Below are 17,347 nucleotides of genomic sequence, written 5' to 3' on the forward strand. Positions count from 1 at the left end.
GGTTTTCCGCTCGTTGAAAAGAGCGTTATTCAGGATGTGCTGAAAGGAACGGTGTATGCATCGGAAAATGGAAATTAAAATTTTTCCAGCCACGTTCAAAGACATTCGTTCGCGAATCGATCCGTTCGCGTTTCGACTAAATTACCAAGTTCCACGGCCCGTATAAACGCAACGTATTAAATTCCCCATTGACAGACTTCGCGTTATACGACAGAATTTCGCGACAAAAATAATATCGCTTTAAATTATGTCCACGTTTCGGCGATTGTCGGTCATTAAATGTCTCTCTTCAACAAGGGGGTTGACGTGAACGACAAGTGGACGGGTGAAGTTTCGTTGAAATTCATTCGATGAAAGCGGCTTGAGTGACGCGTCACATTATACCGTGTTTCATATTGAATTATAAACACGGCTAGTTTATTAAGAATATGTTTAACAACGAGAAACGTAATTAAACAAACTCTGGTGATCGTTTTTTCTGTTACTCCTTTTTTATCATTAAAATTTACAGCGCGTATTTTATGAAACGTGACACGGTGCACATTACCTTTGGTCGCCTTTGTTATCCTACCATGCGAATTAGTATCGTGAATTTCTTTCCCTGCTCTGTAAACGCTTCGCGAAAGCAAAGAAAAGCTGGCGAGCCAACGGGACACGAGGCGAAAAAAGAAGAGACGAGAGAAGAATTATACGAAGCGGTCGTTATATAAACGTTTCCTATTTCTTCAAACCAGTTGGCGCGTTACCAGTCTTTATCCGAAACATCATTTTACCGAGCTTCGCTCGTTCGTTAATACTTTCGTCGTCTGGTTTCGCATATCCTTTTTCACTCTATAGCGACACCTTCAATTATACCTCGTATTTAGACAATTACGATACTTGGCGCGATTAAAAAAATCGCAGATTTTTCGTCGGATTAGTTCGTCGTCTGTGTCGTTGACAAAAACTGCCAGCGGCGTACGTATCGCTGAAAAGTCACAATGTCGAGTATTCTCTAAATATTTAACCGAGCCCCGGCTGTACACTCAAACGATTCTTCCTTCCGTTATTCCTAGCTACGCGGCCAAAGAAATCCTAGCTACCCGTCGGTTTTACTTTGTTATAAAATTTTCCTCCGTTCTCCCGGAACAAAGAGGAAATAGAGAAGCCGAGTAGTTGCCAGAGAGAGGTATATGTACCTGCGCGTTTTACCGTTGCCGCATTTTTCATCGAAAGTCGCTCGTATTCCCATACCATCTAGCCGACTCGGTGTCCCCGTCAAGACCTATCTGTACAGTTTACTGGTTGAGCAGGTCACAATGGCTAGGCTGTGTTGCAGCGACGAGAAACGATCGCGTTCGATCAGCTGTCGGTCAAAATCGACATCGAACCACGCGCACGTATACGCGTGTCTCCTGAACGTCGATTTTACTCGTCGATCGAACGTCGAAGTTTTATCCCTTTCGAAGAGAATAACAGGGAAGAGACTATTAGATAAGCTTAACGTAGGGTCTACAGGTCGGAGGGGATGATCTCAATCGGATGCAGTGCATAAACTGTCGGATCGCGTAATTTCACACCACGAAGATTGCCTAGTTTTAAGAAGACTCTGGCTCCAAATCTCTCGTGCAGAGAATTTTTCACTCGATCGAAAGAAAGAATTGTCTCGGCCATACGTTCCGATCCTTCATCCCTTCTTACTCTTCCGTGCTTTGCGATCCATCTCTGTCCCGAACACAGGCCGTGTTGTCGCATCCACGAGGGACAAAGATCTTGGAAATGAATTTTTTCTTTTTTTGTCCGACGATATCCTCGAGTCTTGACTGGGACTCGTGTGACGCGGTTCGATGTGACGTGTTTCCAGGCCGATGCGTTCGACAGAGTGTCAGACCGATCGTGTATTATTTGCCATTGCTGCCAGTTTATTGATACGCGGACGAACGTGATCCGGTTCCACGCTGCAGGCTGAACGAATGTTAATTACTGTTGACATATTCGACGACGCCCGCGTCGCTTTTGCCCTTCGTCCCGGATACTTTCACGCATTGTATTTTCACGCTTTGGAGATTCTCCGAACACGTATGGCATCAGGATGGATCGTTGCCTCGATCGATCAATAACGTAGCTCTCCAGCTCGGCCGTCGTAGCTTGCCAACCATCGACGAGCTTTTTATTTTTAGATCATCGCCGAACATATATCGTAGTAGATATCTTTTCGTCGCTCGTTTCGCCACATTCGCGTTCCACAATAATTAAACGCAGACTCATTTTTATTGTTCCATTTACATATTTTGCTCCGTGCATTCGTAATTTTCTGTCGGGTTCTCCGTGTACGCCTTAGCTGTGTGTGTATTATATCAGTGCTGTGTTAGGTGGCGGAGCCGCGCGCTCGTTGCGAGGCTTCAATTCATTCAAAATTATCTGCTTCCTTCCTGACCCTTTCTCTGCTGTCGCGAGACAGAGGCAACTTGTGTGCGCTACATTTTGAGAGAATTATGCGCGTTCGTGTCCGCACGGGTTAATGCAGAGCGGCCACCGAGGCGGCAAAACGAAATATGAAGCATATTTTTCGCTCCGCCACTTTCAACGGAAAATTATAGTGCTTGGTAATTAGAGTTTGTTCAAATTCCTTTCACCCGTGTCCCGGTTCGTCGTGCGGGACTGTGTGTGTCCGCTGCCCGAAAACCAGCCGTTTTCGCTTCAAAATGCGCCCGTAATAACAGCAAACGTGATTTACGTGAAGATTTACGTGTCCACCTGGTCCCGGTATTCTATTTGCGATACAAAGGCAAACTGGTGACTGTTCTCGTGTTTCGTGATTTTTCTGATGTCACGCGGATTAAGAGGCAACTCCCGTGTCAACGACGAGCTACGATACACAAAGTCTCTGCTCGATGGAAATTCGAAGATGTTTCTCGATATCTATGTCTAACGATTTAGTTACGATTTTAATTTTACTGTACGATTTCCGCTCTATCTGTTCACATTTTAGTCCAGAGTATAACGACGAATCAATAAAAATGCAATTAACACACACAGAATGTCTTGCTTGTCATTCGTATCATTTCAATTACTTCAATTTGTCGAAAATAATTGAAGAAGTTTCAGTAATAAATCGACTTCTGTGTAATTACATACGAACAATCATTATGCGATTATTGTCGTACAGTGTGTGTACAGTGTGTGTTTGTAATCATAACCGACCATCTATCCGATTAGAGATATGGTCCCATAGGAATCGATTAAGAGTCTACTATACCATAACTCTGGTATTCAGAGTTAAATTATTAAGAATTAAAAAATTCACTATATCGATCGTGGCAAGGTATTATTTCCTCCGTCCGGCGAACACAAAATTAAAATCAACTCTCCGTGATCGTCCATGATCGCTTAATGATCGCGTAGAAATAGCGGGATAAGGTACTTAAACTAAATCTTCCCCAATGGGCGAATCACCTGCTAATGCAGAAATAGGACCGAGAGATCGCTCTTAACGAGATAATGCAAAAACGCCTGGGGCTCGATGCAATTAGGTATCTACCGGTTCGCCTAATCGGCTCGTGAGGCCTGACCGCAACAGGTGAGCGCCAGATATTGATATTACGATTCGCAAAGTCTGTTAGAGAGGAAGATTTATGTTGCGGTGCACGTTCCATTTCGCGAGGTTGGAGCTCGACCGGCTCGTGTCGACGAGGGCTGGATTCGAGCGGGTCAGATCGATACTCTAAATCCCGGCTGGCGTGGCCGTAGTCGTTTGCCGTTGTTCGACGGCTGGCCTACTGACAGCATGTCTTTTAGAACTGTCTCCGGCAACGACTCCGCAAGTTAACTAGACACAACCACTTGTTGGTCCTGCCTCGGTCACGACTAATTCGAGCGTTCGAGCGCGAGCCAGCTGCTCGCTTACGATCCCAGGAAATCACTTCCGGCGCCATGCTTCCGACGTTCTCCAAAAACTTGGTCCGAGTGGCTCGATGCTGTAATTGGATCACAAACATCGTGTGTGTGCTGGTTAGGAAGAATGGTAGGAACTTTGCCCCTCTGCGTTGGCTACCATCAAACGGATGGAAATAGTTGAGAATCTACCGTAGTGTTAACTGGTTAAGATTTTGGTTCGTCGACTGGATTTGCCTTTGAAACTGATTTCGTGGATTCTAGCATAATGATCTACCAACTAAGAATATTAGCGGAACGACAAGTTGTAAGTTATATACTTGTATGAATGTTTTCACAATCTTCTAAATTTTATGTTGAGCAATATAAGTAGCTAGATTATAATTTGTAAAATTCACTTGTGTAGAACTTTTCTTGATTTATTGTATCACCACACTTGCTACTGTTACAAAAAAGGAATCCATTGGCGTTGGTAATTCGTAAATTGTAATTTCGACATTGTATTGTAACAATACCAATTTTCTGATATTACATATATCAACAGAGGTACTTTGGATTTCCTTGAAATTGTATTCCTCTCGATAACTAACCAGATAAAACTCTGTTCTGTAGTTAAGTTACCGAAGCACGACTAACTCGCGTCTTCAAAGAGAAGTCGGTTTTCCGTGAATAAAAGTATCATTGTTAATTTTTGCTACACTAAGGAAAACAAAGTGTGAAAGGGACAGAGCGTAAAATTATAGGTAGATAGCGGAACGAAACGTTTCTGGAATCGGTTTCGCACAATGTCCAGGTATCCAGTCGGAATTTAATGTCAGCTTGGTATATGGGTTTAAATCTTGTCGGCAGCGCAAACCGCGTGACTGCGATTCACAAAGCGCCGATTGTATTATTCGAGTAAGCTGTTTCTCAGGGGTGCGGTCAGTCGCTGAAAATAACTGGAGCACACGTACGTTTCCACCTTCGAAACGGTGTGCACGATTTCTCTTTTTTTTCTTTTTGCGTGCGCATTCTAAATGGTCGGCAGCCGTGCGACTTGTTTAAATTTCAAATTCTCGTTTAATTTATAATGTTGTTTTCTTCTCGCTATAATATCTCCTTACCGAAACGGCGTAAAGCTTTGCTCCTTTCTCTATCCTCGTCCCGGCGTGCTATTGTATGCATATCGTTGTTTATTCATTTCCATATTTCCATGGCGTGCCGTGGCAAAGAAGGAGAGCTCTTGTGTAAGTACGAGAGCTCGCGCGCGCACGCGCTCGAAAGAGCCAGCGCGCGTAAAACATGTTTACCTTTTTAAGTGTAATATACATTTCATTTTATTTGCCACCTCATGTAAATTCCTTGCCTGTACACGCGGTAACACGATTTTTCCATCGTCCCAAGCGACAACAACGCGCGATACCAACAGGAAAATATCCCCGACAGCTCGCTGCTTTTCCAGCAATCTCTTTTCCTCTCTTACGACAGTGCGATATTCCCGGGCACACCTGAGTGCCGCCTTATTTACAATGAAGCTTCGATCATATTACCTCGTTGCGCAAACAATCCGGACGACTAAATATGTTAGCAAGGTAGAAGTTCTCGTTGTGGTTTAAGTACGTAAAATCGGATCTCTGCTTTCGATGAAAGAGAATCTTCATCCTCCGCTACTTCATTCTTTGCACGAACGGTTAAGTTGTTGTAATTGGGACGTTAAACAAAGGACGTTAGAAATAAATCTTACAACGATTACTCCACTTTTGATATTTTATCTTCTTTTTATCTTTCTTTTGCGTTCTGTGTATTTTTACATCTTCAAATTTCCTACAAATGTATAAAAACCTAATTATAACCATTTGAGAAATACTTTACCTTCCTTTCAAGGATCTCTGAAAGAGAAGGAAAGTGTCATTCATTAACGCGAGATTAGTTCGATTGTCGGATCTTGTATCTTCTATCGAGTGATCCGAAGATCATCTGGATAAGCTCACTGATCGAAGTGTAAAAACGACTTCGACAATACTTAGAAGAAATAGATTACAGAAAGTAATTAATATCAAGCTGGTTTTTCCATCGTTTCATCTAAAAGAAGGATCGCTTAAGCGGCTTGCTTGAATAAGAAATTAAATTCAAACGATCCGTTCGACGATAGCTATCGCCTAAGTGTTCTCTTGAACATACTAATTTCGATGAAGAAAGCTGAAATCAAAGGATCGCTATTTAAACGAATGGAATGGGATTTCACGTGGGTCAGAATTATACCCGGCCAGGGAGCAGCACTTGAAATTTTAATAACTCATTGTAAACTGTCTCAAACTCTCGTCGGAAGATATTTATTTCCCAAATACCGATCGCGAAACCTGTTGCTGCCGGGCTTGGCGAAATAATCGGAATCCCGTGGTGCTCCGGGGGCCGTCATTATACGCTCAACTTCAAGAAATTGTTCTTGAATCGCTTGTGATAACAGTAGAAAATTATGTTATTTGTTATTTATCGTGCCGCAAACAGAGACCCCTTATAACATCATGTTCCCTGCGGGATATGGACACGTATATAACGGGTGTCTCTTTTAAATCATCCAATCCAATATATCGCGTGTCTACATCAAAATATTATATCTGCCCATAAATTGAGACGATAGAAGAAAATTTCAGAGAAAATATCGCGAATTTTTTCTTGGGCGTATTGAAAAAAATAGAACGCTTTATCAATATAAGAAGCAAATATATAAAGAAATCAACGCATGACGAATATTGTTGTGTTAACAGGCGAATGCGAAAAAAGGGGATTTCCCAATCACGTGTCGCACGAGAGACATACTTTATTAGACCAGACAAATTCGTATAAACGGGCTTGTTACAAAACTTCACAGGATTCCAATATACAAGCGCCGCTCTGAAAATCAATCTTGCTGCCGGCAGAGTTTTCGTTCCGTTTTTTGAAAAGTATTTCCATCCGTGTTCCAATTGGCTGGCACATGGTTGACACGGATGTGTGTGTCTATGTTACAACGTTAAAGTTAATTCGTGGTCCACGCACAGAAAGAGAGTCTCTGTTCAACCCTTTTGACTCGATTTACCACAAACTTTTATTAAAATTATCGATTGCCGATACGCTTGGAAAGGGAACAAAAAAAAAAAGATGAAAAAAAAGGAAGAACCAGAGATGAGGTAGGAGCCAGAGATACGTACGTACTAGAAGCAACGCACACTGTAATTGTATTTTTCCGGCAGTGGCTGCATCACACGTTTCGCCCTTCCCACTTCTTCGCATCTTTTTCGCCGCTTTTGAGCGAAGATCGTGGTAACAAAGGTACGAACCAATAATAAAAATTCTACAAAGACAGCGCCGGTATTTCAGCATGCGCTTTTTTGCGCCGCCGCTTTCTCCCGCTTGTTAGTGGAAAGGGTAGCAGGTCGGAAAGTCTTTCCATCTTTCTTGCGCGTTTTTTAGTTCTGTTCTTGTCGACGTGTTCACGATCCCAGAGGTGGTAATATACCTCTGGAGTCGAAATACACGGCAACGCTTTAAAAATTCTGTCTTCAGTGCGAAGTTGCAAACGCGTGCTCAAATAGAAAAGATGTAGACTAATGAAAGTACATTATACAATTTTATACGAAACAAGCTAGGTGGTTGTATGTAACGAACGGAAAAATACAGGTAAATAAGTAAGGTAAGCTACGAATGTAAATAACCAAACAAATGATAGGAAAACAGTAAACAGACTAAAGTATAAATAAACAATTCAGCGGATGAGTAAAGAAACAGTTTGAATATTTAAACGAACATAGTTACTACAAATATACGTTTACACTAAATACACAAATATACGTCTATATTAAATATGCAAATATACATTTCTTTTACGTAGCATTGTCTGGCGTTACATCAACAACATCACAACAATCTTATTAAAACAGTTAAAGTAAGGTTTCGGAAAGTTTATCACACACCACAATAAAAGAACGCTATCCTATCCGGGAGAAAATATTGGTGTTAGATATCGGAAGAACAGCTTCATCTAGAAAAGAGGTTGAACGCCAGACAGAAACCGATTCGTCGGGAACCGCAAAGACAAAAAAAACCGCGGTTTCCACAGAAAACGTTGCACTCGCGTCGAGCAACGATCCGATACTAATTGCGATTAAATGTCCCGATCAGAGCCATGACACGAGGAAACACCGAGGCAATATATCAAGAATTACTTTTGGCTTCGTTCTCGCGATAATAAACGCACAGAGACTCGTCCAATATTGGCAATTCTCGTGGCGCAGGTAGCACGCTTCTAGCCCGCGTATACACACACGCACACATACGCGTGCATACGTATACGCACGCAACACCCGAGACACGTGCACACGAGTTTCCCAGTTGGTTCGTAACCAATATGGAGCCAGCAGGGAAAAAGAGAGGGGATTTTTCCTGTGTACGTACACGGTTATATCGACCGATATTACCAAGGGGCGAAAAACTCGAAAGGACCCTCGTATCGCTCGAAACGCTGGCCTGTGTTTGATCAGTTAGTCACTGCCGTGACTTCGTGGATATTGTTACCGATGGCCCCGGTTAATATTCTCGGATTACCCTGTATATACGCCGGATACGCGGTTTTCTCGGAAATACACCAGTCCGGAAGTGGTTGCCTCCGAGGTAAAACGTTAATAAGAACGGTATCTCGATCGCTCTTATAATTGATACGCTTCACGACATATGTACCTATGTATGTGATACTTTGGTCGAGCCAGGATTAAAACTGGGGTTCAAAAAAGGCTGCGTTTGGTTTATCAGGACAGGCTAACCACGTCGAGTAAATTCGCCAACCTCTCCCCACCTTTTCTCTTTCTGTTAACAATCTCCGCTGAACGGGCACGTTTCTGGCTTTCGTCGTGAATCGAGCAACTGAACTCGAGCACGAAAGAAGAATAATAAATTTAACAGGGGGAGAGGCTGCACAAGCTCGAAGCATGATGCTTTATGAGTTTAGAAGAGCTTAATCTCCCGGCAACCCAATATTTTTCTTCCTCTTTCTCTTCATTGCGCTGGTTATTACCACTTCTTGCTTCTCTCGTTGAGCGTGCTCCATTTTTCTCATTTCGTCGGCTAGAGCGACTCGGGCGATCGACAGTCGAGAGCGGTTACGTTGTCTTCGAAATCTGCCGAATAGGAACGGGAATTCGGCGGAAATTTTAAACGCGTCTACTACTAATGGAATTGAGAAGCGAATTGAGCGTAAGGGCCGATTGAATGTGACGATTTAAGCCCATCTTAACACCTCCGCTGTTACTGAAATATCATTTTCCCACCTTGAAGCTTTCAGCGCGTTATGATATCACAATCGATATTTTGCTGTTGCATAAGAATTATCAATTTCATAGAATATTATTTTCTTCTATATCAATAAAAAGTCGTTTCTGCGTTCCCATCGTTTGAGGTGTACGCAAGGTTTCGGATTTAATCGATCAGATGTTAAACCACGACGTTTACAATTCTAAGGGGGTACGCGCACACGGATTTTAGATCGTGCATGCTGGCTCCTTTCTCGGCTGCTCCCTTCTCCCTCCATTCTACTTCCGTAGGGGGTTCTGCTAATTGAACGCGTAATTGATGAGGCTGCAGTCTGTACTTACACAACGCTCCAATTGTGCTCAGCCAAGCGCCGGCAGTGTGTGCCAATATTAGCGATGCACTCGACGTCCCTATAACGGACCCCTCCACGCACAAATAATGCCCCAAGTACCATAAATACTCGACGGCATCCGCAATATGCCCGGCCGTCGCTGCCGAGACTCTGCTTTCAAAGGCGCCGAGTGTCCTCCAAGGATCCGAGACACGAATACCGAAAGATGTCGCGTCCGCCTCCCCTCTTTTAGTTGCATATGCCGCGTTAATGATTTTTCAAGGGTCGAAAAGGTGTTTCACGAGCTCACAGTCTGCCACGTCTCTCAAAAACCAACGTCGACAACGTCTGCGCGTGCGATGCATTTCTTACCTTGAAAGGGTGCTTGTTTCAAGGTCGACTGTGAAACGGGTTCTTCACCACACGTTTCACTCCTTTAGTAATGTCGTGGGTCGATCATTGGTGTATTTGTTTTGTACTTTACGCGGATATTCTGACGCGGAAATGTGAGGTACACTATTTCAATAGCAATGGCAATCAGCGTTTAAGCTTATTCAATTTCGATTCAATGGTCCTTTCATTCCGAGCTCTGTCCAAGAGGCTGAATTTATTTTGCTCTTTAGCTCCGAATTGTCGACATAGGTATCATTATTCCATTGTTTCAGCATTCCGTCAAATTTCTATGACAAAATTTGTATTTTATTACTGTAAATTGAAAAAAGAAAGCGAAATGGACTTTTTGTAAGATTCTAAAGTTGCTCCAGACCTTGGCCATTTAAAGCTGTAAAATACCTCGGTTATCGAAACAGACGACCCTCTTGCTTCATTTCAGCGACAGCAATCAGCCTCGGTTATCTCTATCGCAAGACTTTATTAACCTATTAATCGAACTCAACTCGCGGAACCTATAAAATCCGCGTCTGAATGGTCTCTACTCCGCGCGAACCCAACTTTTTGCCAATATATAAATCCAAGTGACGCCAGCCGCATGAACTCTTTTGCTGACAAATAATGCTTTAAGCGGCGCGGATGGCCGACTGTTCGCGCCGTATATCTCTTTGTCGTTCCTTCGTCCCAGGGAAATCTTTTATGGGAGAGAAACTAGAAAAAGCATCCTCGGGGAATGTTCCGAGATACGAATGTCAAAAGCCACAAATTACTTCAACGGAGTATTATAGCGCTAGAAGTTCGTGGTCGAACAGCAGGTACAAGTGACGCGTGATCACGCATACTTCATCGGAGACATTATGCGGCCGGAAGTCCATGGAAACTACTGTAGCGCTCGTTTCACGTTCTGCCACTTATCTTCGTTAATATATCTTCCCTAATCGTGTAAATCGTAGCCGCTCGTTAGCCCAAGCCGGGCTACTACTCTCCGTGATTGTATTTCTAACGAGGATCGTATCTTTCCCTTTTTTCGGAACTATCCGATATTCGGGCCCCGTATCTTTACATCCGTTTCCGTTTCGTCTCGTGACCGAGGAATAACCTCGCGTTATTTTCTTAGCTCGATTCCTCCGCATCGAACAAGTCTCACTCTCGCGTTTGAGAATCGAATAGGCGCTTTTATTTATTAAACGATCGACTCGACGGATAACTCGGTTATTCTCGGTCTGCAGGGGTGCCTCAAGAGAAGCGAAACTCGCCGCGAGCGGGTACGCGACGGCAGATAAATAAATCAAACGAAACGTGGTGCAAGGTAACGCGAACGCAGATGCCGTGCTTTCCTGGCACGTGGTTATGAAAAAGCTGCGTTTTGATGCGTGCAAAACATGTCCCGAGGGCGGTGAATCCTTGAACATACTTAACCCCATGTTCCTGCCTCGACGCCACCGTCTCTGTGCGGCTCCGTTGAAGTTACAGTCACGTATACACGCAAATACAAAAAGTCTGACTTTATGAGCTGTACCCGTGTATGCGCGCGTGTGTAGAGAGGCGTACAGGCCCGGTAGAAAGGAGGAGGGAAGAAATGAAAAGGGAAAACGTAAAAGGAAAAAAGAAGGGAGAGGAGGAGGAGTGGCGAAGGGCGCGTTCTCACTGGGGGTGAGTTTGCCCAGAGAACTTTTGTAATACGCACAGGACGGAGCCATAGATTTGAATTAATTCGGCGGCGAAGTTTTCCCTGGCAAATAAAAATAAGTCACTGTATCAATTTAATACCGCTTTATAGTCTACCCTGGCATCAGCTTCGTCCTTTCTTCTTCTTCGCGGTCTTCCTGCGAACGGGCATCCTATCTACCGTTGAAAACGAAAGAAGAGCAGACGGCCGGCCTCTGCGTTATTACTTGGTCCGTTGTTCAAGAATTGGTCAAACATCGGGACTCAAATTACCCTCTGTTCCCCTCCTCTTCTTTTCTTCCTTCCCCTTGGAAAAAAAAGAAAATCCAAGTACCGATGAAATCGTCCACCGGTGCTCTCGCGCCACGCCATCGGCAAACAAAAAGTTATTAAAGCCGGCCTTTATTGCCGGACCCGCGTGGACTTCATACGTTTCAGGAATTTCGCCCGAACGTCAACCAAAATGAACCGGAACTCTTGAACGTGCCGCCCTTTTTATGCCGGCGCTGTCAGGAGGATTCACACTGCCACTAATTTTCGTTCTCTCGTAAAGAATTATTAAATGAGTTATAGAATAATGTTGGGGTGTTTATCGCGTAATCACCTTTTTAATCCACCAACCGAGCAAATTGGGTTTAAAAAGACAGATCAAAGAAAATACTAAGTACACGTTCATCGTTTTCCCGGTTTTTAAATCTTTCTAAACGACCATCGATTAAAGAGATGTGCCGAAAGAAACGACGACGAAGAGATGTAGCTCGTCCCATTGTCTGGAACAAGCGGGTGACAGAGGGGCTGTACTTGTCATAGGTAAGGCAAACAACGGTGGCAATTTGCCGTGAGCCGGGACCGCACGTTCGACCGTCTATGCGTAATTCGTTTATCCTTAATTCCTCGTTGAGCCAGCTGGAGCGTATTATTCGGACGCATCTCCGGTGGCCGGGGACTTTGTTTCGCATTTACCCTCGCGTTACGGCCACTAGTGCTAGAACGACGCCGCGAGCTGTAGTACATTTTACGGTTGGCTAGCCAGTAATGCAGTAATTAACGTTTCTTTCATGTACTCTTTTGCTTTCACCGCTTGAAACCAGCTGCATGCCGCGCGTAAGAGCTTCGCTCGCTGGCTGTCCACCGTATCGTGCTCAGCCACATATACCCTGGTACACGTGTGTTGCGGCAACACACGGTACAGACGAGCGTATTTACGGAGACAGAAGAGAGTACATTCAACCTTTCCCCTTCTATTTTCACCCTTCCCTTGGACCCAGCCAGAGAGAACCCCCGCGGTGCGCGCCCTTTCCTCTCCGCCCCTTCCGTCCAGTTGAAAAAATAATTACCCTGTAAGCCGGACCGTTTCCGCTCGTGGACCTCGCGTTCTCGTGTCCCTTGCCTGTAAACTTGCTTCAACTCGTTCGAGGAATCCACCTACCCGGCCCGTTACAGCCCCTCTTTATCGGGGCAAAAGAGGGTTGTCGACGAATCTTTGATGGAGCTTGTCGTTGGACGAGAGTAGTCGCAGCGTTGCCTCCACGATAGGGCTTAGTTTCTTAGGCGATTGTTTCCTACGATCGGTGAATGTTTGATGAAAAAACTCGTCTGGGCTTTAAGTTGTACTTTTAGACTGAGACGTGCTCGCTCGTGGAATTGAAAGAACTCGAACAGGGAGCCAGAAAAAATTTAGTTATAGGGCTAGAATTGTGAAACAACTGTCTGAGAAATCTACAAAAGATGACATTCGCTTAGAAATGATTAATATTCCTCTGTTCGGAATTTTGAGTGGCCTTCCGTTTATGGTACGGACAGGCCACTTCTTTAGGAAATTCTGAATTACGTGTCCTTCCCGAGCTGTAAACCTAATGACTCCGAGGTCAGGTAAAAAACCCCGGGGTAGGACCAGCCGGAAGGGCACGAGGGACAGACGAAACCCAACGGCTGGTAGGGAGAATCAGCAACGTAGGAGGGCAGTTCATCATCAGACATCGTACCGTGCGGGTGAAATACTTCACTTCCAACAAGATCTTACCACCGCTGTGTTCACAACATCACACTTCATGTTAATACAACAAGTGCAAATACAGTGCTGGATTACTCTAACACTCGATCTATTAAACCTCCTCCACCTTGAGCGTTAAGTCATTCGAGGTACGCGATATCGACCGATCGGTTTGACCTGATCGGTTGCTCCTTAGTCGATAATTCGCAACGTCCTCTGATGATATATCATAAATGTTCCATGGTTACGCTACGTATTTCTATGCGTTTATAGGAAATTTGAAATTGCACAGAATACGTATAATATGAAATATTGCAAAGTATTGCGTTTTTTGTAATGCTTCCTAGACGAAGCAATTGAAAATTATAAATTTACGTAAAATTCCGCGGAGTACCCACGACTCTTTAGCAAGAGCGTACATTCAAGACAATCTCAACAAATACGAGAAGCTTAATCCAATTCGCTCCGTTCAAGGATCCTTCGATCCAATCATCCAGCGATAATCATCGATCAGTTACCTCTCTGCTCTAACGAATAGACTACCTTTCGTGGAAAATGTCGAGGGTAGACGAGAGTTTTCAGCGACAGCGGTTCTCGGTAGCCGATCGACAGGTGCGGAATAATAATACTTTGTTTCCTCTCTCATTTCTGGATTTACGCTAGCTCGTGACTCGGTTATCGGCGCCGCGAATCGCGCTTTTACTATCGGATCACTGTATCGCGGCCAAGTGGCGCGTTCATTCCATTCTCTTGAAATACTGCTTTTTAATTCGCGCCCTCCAGCTCGCCACTTTCTCCGATTGTTAACTTCCAACCATCCCGATCGTCGAGTATCATCGACAATTTCAGCTAATTCTCTGGAAACAAAAGGGTCAAGAGATAGACGTGTTCGCTAAAAATCCAATAGCCTCGTCGGCTACGAATGTAGTTCGTCGTCGCATAGCGGTGCTTTCAACGATTGGAGACACTCGGGCGTAAATACGCTTTAAAATCCACCAGAATGTGGAGACCACGTGCCAGTAAAGTCCCAAAGGGTGACACGTCGTCGCTGCGAGGCAAAAAGAGATCAGAAAGAAATCCTTTTCTCTTCTACATCGTTCTTAAAGCAGTGGACGACAGGCAAGAAGTTTGCGTTAGGTCGATCGGGCAATTCTATAGGTTTTGTAGTTCGAAAGAGAAGAAATCGATTCTGTTCATTAGTTTTTTTATATAATATTCGTTATTGTTTATTACCGGCTTTTGTCTAACTGACAAATCGTTTATTCCGTCGTTGGATCTTTCATTCTTGTTGGTAAAATATATTTTCAGTGTCTGTGTAACACGATGACCTGAGTAAATATCCTAAAACAGATTTCCTGTCAAAGTTTTCTAAAGATCAAAACAAAATACGTGAAAATCTATGAAAGCTGCCTTCATTGGAAATTTATCCAATACTTGTAGATATAAAATACAATATTCCAAATATATTCTGTTATCATCGCAATTTACCAATCAAAATTTCTCCAACAATATTACGCTATCTTTCTATGTCTCGTGTTTGTATATTTAAAACCTATAACTTTAAAAATGTATAACCACATTTCAACTACCTGCTATTTATATAAAATATACAAGCTGAATCTGGCGACGAAGCTTCCCTTAATCTGTTATGCGACATGAAAGCCTCGAACAGCATTGTTGTAGATTATTCTAATATCGTAACGTCGATCGGCTGAACAGCTGAGTCAGGGTGTAACAGAAGCGTTTCACAGGTGAAAAATGAAACAGTTACGCTGGTTCTATTATCAAGCGCGCATCCCCGCACATTTTTCCATTCCTCCACGATGCCACTAGCATTTTTTATTGGCACATTTTTTACGATATAGTTTTATACGAAATTGGAAGGAAAATTGGGCGGGGAATATAGCGGGCGTGCACTTTGCATTCACCAGAGACACCATGGCCTCTTGCCGGCGTATAAAGCGTGTTCGATCGACGATCGAAGCAAGCAACGGGACTCTCGTAAAGTCGAGTCGGAACAGTAAAAGAATCGTAGCCAGGGAGTGGACCGAGAACCGGCTGACGCCGGAAAACACGCGAGTCTTAAATTTATTTACCCCGGCGGCCGTCTACCCTTTGTAAGTCTCACGTGCGCGACGTTGGAAATTCTGTTCGCCTCGCCAATCGATGCTTTAGAAGGAAACGATAGCCACGAGATTTCTCAGACTTCTTCGTTCGTGCAATTCGTTGCGAAAATTTGAAGAGTGGCTCGGAATCTTCGTAGATTTTTATGTAATAATCAAGAGCAGTAGATGGGATGAAACCATTCGTAGTAGCAATCCTCTAGTAGCCTTGAGTAGTCGTCGAGCATTTATAAGCATCTACAAGCATCTACAAGCAATTTAGGAATTGCGTGTTTAAAAAATTGACTCTCAATGTCTCGACAACATTTTAAGGTGTATTTATAATTATAATTTGACTGATTAAAACATCGAAGCATTCTGTCCATATAAAGATACCAATTCTTTATGAATTATACACTGGAAATAATTCTTCGCCTATAAAAGTCGTACAACTCGGACGCACTTTTTGTACAACAGTCTGCGTTTAATATCCCGTAATACACGATCGACTAGTTTAAAGCAGCTGGAACTGGCGGTACATCAGCAACCAAGTTGCCTTTCTTTTATAAAGCGGAATTTCTAACAGGTTAGTAACTTACTGGCCGATTCGGTATGTAGATCATGCGTAACGAAGGAAACTTAGAAGAAGCAATTCCTTCCATTTCAACAAATATTCCACGCGTTTTCTTTTCTTTCATTATATATTCCTCAAATAGATGTTCGCTGCTTCTGGTTGCGTAACACAGAGGCTGAGTTTCTCAATGATCGCACGTCTTCGCGAGGAATGTCTGAAATGCCTGTAAAGAAACGCATTTGGAGAGTGCGTCGGCTCGCGTCCGGAATACGCAATCCAGCATCGCGGAAGACGCAGCTCACTCTGAGGCAAATTCGCGTCGCGGCTGAACACCGCGTTCACCCATAATCGTTGTGGAACTCCCGACAAACTCGTACCCGTTTCTTCTCCTTTCGAGATTCCATTCGTTCTCCGACTAGCGTAGAGAGCTTCAACTAAGCTGGGAAATCGTGGAAACGACGGTGTTTCACGAGATTCGCCGAAGATGATCGCGAGACACCAGCCTCGGATTCTTGCAACTCCATGTGCTCGAAGGTAATAACATTTTTATTGATATACTTTGCGTGGCCACGCGCGGCACGGATCGACAATCGAGTGGCAGGCTAAGTGCTCGCGTTTATGCTCGCTGGAAATTGCATCGCGGAATGGCCGATAAATGTTTTCTTAGCGGTTCAGTTTTGCGAAACTGGTCCGAGTACCGTGGAATGGAGTTATTGTTTCGCTTTCCGGTTATGTTTGCCCGAGCAAAGGTGCAGGAGTGCGTCTTTTCCAGTAACGTTGCCTGTATTTCCTTTCTCGAATAGAAATATCCCGCGCATCGGTATGTACATATCTGAAACGGCTCAACCTAACCTTCTTACATCCATCAGCTATTATGGCGTTCGCGAATCGTTATCTATTTGAGAAAGCTTTAGGAAAATTTCAGTAGCTTTTGTCTGTTTAATCTGCTCATTCGTACTTGGAAGAATCAGGGGCAGAATGATGTAAGCGAGGAAATTTTTAATTTGAAGAGAATGTGGGTATAGTTAAATCGTAGTACGAAAGTCTTCCGAAATATCTTACTATACGTAGCCACACAAACTTGGAAGTTTATAACTAGATCCATAATCTAATCAGACGGATACAAATGTTATATCGTTATGATTAATGAT

The 17,347-nt window shown here is 43.7% G+C and overlaps 1 protein-coding gene across 2 annotated transcripts in view; it reads left to right on the top strand.

The window, feature by feature from the left end:
* The window catches only part of LOC126866422 (uncharacterized), a 211,985-nt gene that overhangs the window by 22,486 nt on the left and 172,152 nt on the right, over window positions 1–17,347 (top strand). Inside the window, exon 1 of one of the 2 annotated variants that reach the window (XM_050619988.1) lies at window positions 16,599–16,730. The exons of the other annotated variant lie outside the window; for it this stretch is intronic. The gene's annotated coding sequence lies outside the window, so the exon portion shown is untranslated. Of the gene's footprint in view, window positions 1–16,598; window positions 16,731–17,347 lie in introns of those variants that run through there. 2 annotated transcript variants of the gene reach the window in all.

The sequence above is a fragment of the Bombus huntii genome, chromosome 6 (genome assembly GCF_024542735.1).
Source record: "Bombus huntii isolate Logan2020A chromosome 6, iyBomHunt1.1, whole genome shotgun sequence".
In the NCBI taxonomy this organism is placed as follows: domain Eukaryota; kingdom Metazoa; phylum Arthropoda; class Insecta; order Hymenoptera; family Apidae; genus Bombus; species Bombus huntii.